We start from the raw sequence: 8,671 nt of genomic DNA on the forward strand, positions 1-8,671 counted from the left end.
ATCTTGACATTAAGCCTCTGTCCTGATACATTCTCCAAGAGAGTGACAAGTGAAACGTATTTTTAAGCACATAGTTATATTTCAAAATTAAAGGTGCTCTAAGTGATGTGACGCGTTTTTTAGGCTACAACATTTTTTGTCACATACAGCAAACATCTCCTCACTATCCGCTAGCTGCCGTTCCCCTGAACACACTGTAAAAAAACACGGTCTCTGTAGACAGCCCAGGCTCCACAAACGGCAACAAAAACAAACCGCGCCAACCTGCACCACGAACCATAACAAACAGTGTTCCAGCCAATAACAGACAAGCAGGAGTTGGTTGAGTCATGAATACGCATTGTGGAAGTAGCCTACGTGCTAAGCCTCCGTTTGTGGAGCCTGAGCTGTCTTCAGAGACTGTGTTTTTTTTTTACAGTGTGTTCAGGGGACAGGCAGCTAGCGGATAATGAGGAGATGTTTGCTTACGAAAAATGTTGTAGCCTAAAAAACGCGCCACATCACTTAGAGCACCTTTTAACTACTGTATGTTAGTATTTCTAGTAGCTAATACGTTAAAATCAGCATTCTTTGTAACTTTATTTTTTTATTTGTGTGTGTGTGTGTGTGTGTGTGTGTGTGTGTGTGTGTGTGTGTGTGTGTGTGTGTGTGTGTGTGTGTGTGTGTGTGTGTGTGTGTGTGGCATGTGTGTGTGTGTGTGTGTGTGGTAATATCTAACCCTAACCCTAAATTTCCAGTGTGACCACACTAATAGTTAACATGTAAAACTGAAAGTAACATTTCACAGCCTCAGAAAACTAAATTAATACTTGTCATATGTTTTATGTATGTTTTCAGGGAATATGAAAGTTATTAAGGACCCCATGAATTAATAAAACATAATAATTTAGATTTTGTAAATATGGATTATGCACACAGGTTAAGTTGGCTGTTGACACATGATACATTTAAATTAGATGGTACTTAGAGAAAGCCTGGGAGATGAGGAAATGAGCTCTTTATATGTAAACTGAACATGTGTACCAGTTTCATTCTACAGTTCATTTGAAATTATTTCAAGTATGTTATTTTAAAGAATATATAAGTCAAATATATTGTGTTATTTTTCTTTATTGTTCTTTTTTTAATAGATGTATAACCGGAAGATACATGTTTTGTAAAATAGTGGGCCTGTTGTTCGGCAGTAAAAACTAAACTATGTATTTATTATAAGCTGTCATAAAATTAATTAGTTAAGGTAATTTAGTAAATCATGTGTAATGAAAATGAAACATTTTGGCATTGAATGTATTTTAAGATCCTTTACAGAAAGAAATGAGGGAGGGGGGACCCCTACTGGACAATCTACATTGTTACATTAATTATTTAAACAGTGGTTTCCTGTTGTGTATGGAGACACCTATTGGCCAGTATATAGTGTATACAGTGTCTACAGTCTACGTGTGTACAATCTGTACCCATCCAAATTATTTAATTCATCACAAAATAAGAGATAGACAGTAAGCTTTAGGGAGCTTCATCTCTGGCAGCCCTGAGCTCTAGCATTACTTAGTCAGCTTTATGTGACTGGTTGCTGCTGCTCCCCTCAGGTCCTGGTAGGTGTAGTGTGTGTATTAGTTCAACTGGGTGCACCTGGCCAGTCCACCCAGAATGCCTTTAGGATCATTCTGCCTTTCTCTCACTCTATCACTCAATCTTTGGTGTAGTGATCTGAGGCCTGTACTACGAAGCAAGATCAACATGTCCTGGATCTCTTTCAGTTATCCGGCTTCACCTAGCCTAACAACCGCGGTCCCGCATAAGCTGTATCACGACGCTGGTTATCAATAGTTGAGTCAACTCAGGGTTTCCCAATCCAGCGGCGCGCACGTTCACATAAAAGAGGCGGTGTTTGCGCACCACGACCAATCGCAAGTTTCTACCAGAGCCGCTTATGTTATAGCCTATATAAGAATGGCAAATTATAATTCTACATAAATATGAAGAACACAGACTCGGTTTTACAGGGAAAACGCAATACAGTCGCTGCTTTCTAAAACAGGAAGGAAAGCTGGCAAAACGCTGTTTAAATCACAACTCCAATATCACTTCCCCATCCGTCAGGACCAAGATCTGACCATAATTACACTTGGGCTTTCCATAAACTGTCGTTGCTTTAGCCTATTGTTTCAGTTGCAACCCTGGCAGTGGGAAGCGATCGTGAGAGCAAATAAAAAATATAAAAACATAATTCAAACTGATGTGCGCATTGGCGACACACGGCTCATGTTAACGTGGTTGTCGGTCTCTAAATGTTTTAACTTTTATGAGCGCACCCTCTCTCCCCTTTCTCCCCCTCTCTCTCTCTCTCTCTCTCTCTCTCTCTCTCTGCGCACCGCTGCCTGATCTTCTTTAAGAACGGTGACGCCGTTATCAATCGAGTATTGATTGATCAGTAGGCGGTGCTTTTACACCGGTTGATCTCTGATCTCCAACTTAACCTGCTCCGGACCAGGTTAGGTGTTCAGCATAAGTTACCACGGCGATTGAACCCGATAACAAGTGATCCACCTTCGTAGTACAGAAAACCCTGGGTTGAACCTGAAGTTAGCTCGCTTACGCCAAATCCTGCTTTGTAGTACAGGCCTCTGGTGCATTGTGCCTTATTTTAATATACAGACACTTGTTTTGAGACAGTTTCATGGTTTAGTAAGAACGTTTAGGTTGCATTTGATCTAATAACATAATTTTTTATTTCATGTTTGGGATAAAAGAGTCTTCCACACTGTATTAATACTTAATCATCAAAAAGAGAAGAGACTTGTTGTCTGCCTTGTGACATGTACAACAACAACAACAACAACAGATCTCTGTATGCACATAATGAGCTCTGCTGCTTGGAACTGATCAGGCAAAGTGTGATCTTTCAGGCTCAGCATGTTTGGTTGCCTGGCTGTGAGATACTAAAGTTAAAAAGGAGAATGGGGAGTCAAGGGAGGACTTGCTGCCTGAATGAACTCAGCCACGTTGCCGTGGTGATCAAGATCACACGATTGAAAACACATTCGGTGTCCCACAGCAGCAGAAGGTTTACGTCTTTTTGCATTCAAAGTGATCTGGGGTTAGTCTCCGACACGATTGCCTGCAGCGTCTGACATGGAGGTGGAGAAATTAAGGGCTGAAAGTACATAGCCAACAAAAGAGTGACTGGCAATGACAGCATGGATTGTTTTCAAATTACATCTTTATTGTTGGTTTAATACAAAAAAAAAAAATGTGCCTCTTTTGATACAGAATCCAAATTGCTTCTTAATAATAACAGTTTTTCTAGCAGCATGACTTTAATTTCAGATCTTGTGGCATCACTGGCCTTGTTAGAACATTTTGTAAAGTGACTAAAACAGAAATATGTATTTATATAAAAAGGCTATAGCTTGTGAAGGGAGGACAGCTTTAAGAAGTGAAGAGAGGCAATAGAGGTTTAACTGCAGCAACCTTAGAGGTTTAGAAAAGGAAAGATTAGCAGAGTCCCGCACTGAAATGTTACTCATATTTCATCATGTAAGGCTGTGGGAAAGCCTGGGCTAAGTGTTGCCATGGCACTATACAGAAATATATATATACACATCGGAAAAAGTTGAGTATTTATAGCTGTGAAAGCATGATGCCTACAGTCAAAATATAGAAAACAATGCACAAATAAAACAGGGTTTCTAAAACATATGGAGCACATAAAGAGATTATTCAGGTGTGACCAGAAACAATAAAGATCAAAATATGTCTGGTATTCTTGCTGGAGGTGAAGGTGAAGTGTTGGACTTTTTGCACAAGATGGCTCAGCTCTGTGATATATAGACCTCTTCAGGCAAAGTAGAAAGCAGTTAAACAGAGCAGAAAAGAAAATCACCTGACTTGAAGTCAACCCTAACTACTGTAATATTGACCCTCGCAGAGTAGAATAATGAGGCTCAATATTACAGTAGTTAGGGTTGACTTCAAGTCAGGTGATTTTCTTTTCTGCCAGAGGAAAGTCTAATGAGGTGAGACTGAGAGTCATGGTTCGGTTTTCTGTTCACTGACTGATAGATATCAGCAGTAAATCCAAGTAAATGCTATATAAAACGAAGCCATTGTTGAGTAACATTACAACCTGATTAAATAAGTAAATGCTTGTTGATTTAGTTCATTTGATATTTTTTGCACTGATCTTGGAAGAATGTAACAACCAAAGAACAAATAGTGCCCGAATGTGCCTCTCTGTAGCTCTGACCCGCATACTGTTCACCACAGGCAAGCACATGAAGAAAAACAAAAGCAAACACAGGAGAGAAATGTTTTCACCATTTTGACTGTAAGGGAAAACTTAGTCAAAAAAACCACAGCTTGAAAATGTTCTATTTATATATATTTTTTAAAAAGGTCCTAAAACATTAAGTAGTAGTTTACAGTTCTGGTAAGGGGCTCTACTGTATGTTTAGCTGGTCCTGAAACTACTGCAGGCTACAGATAAATGCAAACTTTGACTCCAAACGCTTGTTCATCACTTAGACTTTGACGTGACTTCAGAAAGTGAAGCGGTCACAGAAGGTGGACCGCCAGTCCAGAACGCTGCATAGATGAAAAGACTTTGGCAAGCCAAACACAGATGTTCTGTATCATTCTACATTCATTCAGCTCCTTTACGTTTATATATCATTTCAAATCTGAACAGATAAACCGACTTAGTGGGTTCCAGTAGTCATTGTGTAACACTCAAAACGCCAACAAAGAAAAATCAATTATTAAAAATAAATGTATGGTTAACTAGAAACCATTACATATTATATATGTTGATAAATGTCAGTTTTCTCTATATGAATCTAATAACAAAAAGGAGCCCTCAGCTGGTTCTGACCAGAAACTGGGTGACTGAAATCAAGTGAGGAGGCCAGTAAAAAATCTAGGATTAACAATGACTATACTGAAAGCAAAAACTGAAAAAAATGACTAAAAAGTCTTGTTAAGATCTGAAAGATGCACTATACAGTCTCAAATCTAGCCACTCTTATCAGATCTGGTTGTGGTGGATCACAGCTGAGTTGGTCTCAGGCAAACAAGATTGTCCTAAAACCTATGAGGTCAATTTATAAACAAGCCAAAGGTCCTGGGCAGGAAATCTCGACAGCATCATCAATGTGATGTACTTCCACAATTCAATTTTGTACTCAGATGTCCGTTTAGCGCATAATGCTCCTCCACCATTGAAGAGCTGTTCAGCTCCGCTCTGAGCCCCAGAGGGGAGATTGTTGCATTCCTAAACGAGGCTCCACCTCTGTACAATCTGCCTTTGCTTTTAAAGCCGTTAAAGAATCAAATAAGCTCCCGGGCAATCTTAAATCCTGCACACACACCCTGCTTTTATAACTTTACATATGTAATATATATAGAGTGTGTGTGTGTGTGTCCGTCCTGCACTAAGATGTTGTTAATCCATTTGTAGTGAAAATTGTTTTGTTATTGTGTTCCTTCACCTGCCCAGGGACTACAGATGGAAATGAGCTAGCAGCTATCACGTACATAGCATATTCTTTTCTTTGTTTAAGATTAATGCATTTTTGTACATGGTCCCTGATGTAAATACATTTAATAAACTACACAGCTGGTTCAGTAACTAAAAGACAGATCTGAGGTTACTGCTGTGACTCAAATGTCTTGCTTCTAGTTCTAGTCTTTAAAAAAAAAATAAAATAAAAAAACAGCAGTGATGTTAACCCTCCTGTTGTCCTCCGGTCAAATTTGTCCGTTTTGAAAAAGTTTCTATATCAGAAAATTTGGGTTTCTTTCAACCACATTGTCAACAAATCAGTAAAATAAATGATCAGTTCACTACTTTCATTGAATTTGGGTGTTTTATTCAATTTCATAGCATTTTGGGAGAAAGAAATCATACAACAACATTGAAAAAATGGACAAAATATCTAAAAAAAAAGATTTTAAAAAGTGTGTGTCGGAGGGGGGGGGGGGAAACAAAAACATCAAAAAGCGCAAAAGAAAATGACAAAAACATCCGAAAAAGTGACAAAAAACGTTTGGGAAAAAGCGTTGACCAATTTTAGTTTTAAATTTTGACCCAGAAAAACTAAAAGTTGCAGGTCGACGTGAAGACAACACGAGGGTTAAGCTGATAGCTAACGAGATGACAACATATTCAACACAAAAAAAATGGAAAAAAAACATGAGTTCACAGTAAAAAAAACACAACTAAATAATTATATTTAACGTTGTTGAGACGGATACATTTTGTGCATAGAAACCCAATCAACCTTTTGCAGCAGTCATTAACCGAAAGGCTGAGGTCCTCCAATATGACCGCCAGAGCGGGAAGCCCCCTGTAGAAGTTCTCATTCATTTGCCAGATTGTGGGACTTTACTGACACAGGCCTCTAGTCTGCCAGCAGTAAACTAGTGCAACTTGTAAGTAACTCTGCACTGTTTTTTTCAGTGTAGTAGTAACAGAATTCAAAATTACAATATGAAGATTTTTTTTTTCAAATGTCTTTTTTTTTCTTCTTCTTTTTGTAAAAACGTCATCATTACACTGGATGCTGTCCAATTAGAGCTATAAGGGTAATTTTCAGATTTTTCATGCAGTTCTGCAATTTTATAGAAAGCATTTCCTGCATTCATGACATAAAAAATTATAAATAAATTAAATAAATTTTACAGTTAACCATTATTTATTAGGCAGGAGGATCTTGATTCACTTAAATAAAATGCTGTAAAATGAGAAAGTGACTGAATTAGGCTCAGTGTTGTCAGGAGCTTCATGTTCAAGTTACTGGGATTGGATCGAGGCTGATGACCCTCAAACTAGGATGACGATTTATGAGACTAGTTACCTTACATGGCCAGTAAGTGGAAAATTCAGGCAGCCGTACTTTGTAATTACCACTACCTTTTGTTTTTGTCTGCAAGTGACAGCTGCAAATAGGGGCTTTATGCTATGTTTTTTGCCATACTTTAACGTTTAAATGCGTCTCCACTATATGGTTGAGTGTCTCTTTTATCTTTAGTTAAAGATAATGGACATTAATATTACTGCATTTATTCAATCACAGACAGAGACATGAGGCTGTGATAAAGAGAAGCTAATGATAACCACCAAATATGCAGGTAGAGTTGAGAGAGAGCAGGAACAGTGAGGATCAAGAACAAAGGAGTAAATGGATATGAAGGCAAAATAAGGAGGAAGGATAAATCTCTAAACGGATTACGCACCAACTGTTTTGGAAGTTTGACATTTCCACAGTTTTGTGGTTCCTTAACAGACACTAATGAGGTTTCGGAGGAAGCCATGGTGATTGAAAACAGGTGTTTGGCAGCTTTGTGGCTCTTAGACATGATTCCGACTCCAACAACAAAACCAAAACACAGATGAGTGAAATTATAAAGTAATGAAGAACTTGTTTAGCTGGATTGCTGAGGGTTGTTTGATTACTGAGGTATAGATGTATGTTTTCCATTCAAAACTTTGTCCTATAGCATTAGCCCCAAAAACACTACACTCAGCAGTGAGGTTTGTGTAGCTTTTAGGCTCCAAAATGTTGTAACACAGAAGCTGACTGAGTAATGGCAGTGACAGCAAAGAAGGGAATTGACAGAAAGGAATACCCTCTGAACACCAGAGCAATTCCATCCTTACTGTGTACCAATCCTCCTCTCTGCTATTCAGGTATGCATATAACCACAGAGTGTTACTCAAACAGTTAATTATTGCAGCTCTACTTCTCATATGTTCATTAAAGTTCATGGTTCAAGAGAACTTGTAATCTAAGAGTGCAGAGGTAAGTGGTCCAAATGTTTATGAAACCGTCCGTGACCTTTTGTTTCATTACTGCCTCATGACATAAAGCTAAACTAAAGCAGCAAATTGATTAGATTATCTGTGAAATGGCCTGATGAGGGCTCAGGTCGTTTGGCAGCTTTAATCTCAGTGACAGACATCAACCGAATGTAACGCAGTAACTACCTCTACTATCAAAAGTGCAGATGCACAGGTCCCGCACATACACACACACATTCACCCAGAGGAAAGGTTTGGAATACCATGATACGGAGTCTGAAGTCTGAAGTTGACCAAAATCAATGCTACCTACAGCTGTCAATCTCCAGTTAGGACTGCATGATTCCAACTCTTTCCACTTATACAGTGTGTACACTACAAAAAAAACTACTATGAATTATTTATCAAAGCCATAACAAACACAGTTCATGCAGATTTGTTTAGCACCCTGCTAAAACTTCAAAAAGGCCAATAACTGTAGAGTTTGCTGATTGGAAGAAAAAAAAAATGCTGAGAGTTAAGGCTGTACAGACTCACGAGAAGACCTATCAACTGTAGTGTTACGTAAGTTTCATGAATTGAGGCAGCAGATGCACAGCTCATACATCATGACTCACCCCTACTAACTGCATTAGTTAACCTGCCACAAGCTGCAAAGTCACTGACCTAAATTCAAACCATGAAAAAAATCTAGCACTCAAGGGGTCATGGCATATGAATCAGTTGGAATCAACAGCAGCCACAATCAAGCATCTGTCTCCCATGCAGCCAGGCTGGTAGAGGAGTTGAAGTCCTTTCGCTGAAGTATTTTGGACCCTGGGTGTGAGTACAGTGTGTGGTTGAGATGAGGTGATTGTGGCTGGTGGCTGA

Source organism: Perca fluviatilis, chromosome 10 (assembly GCF_010015445.1).
Source record: "Perca fluviatilis chromosome 10, GENO_Pfluv_1.0, whole genome shotgun sequence".
Lineage (NCBI taxonomy): Eukaryota > Metazoa > Chordata > Actinopteri > Perciformes > Percidae > Perca > Perca fluviatilis.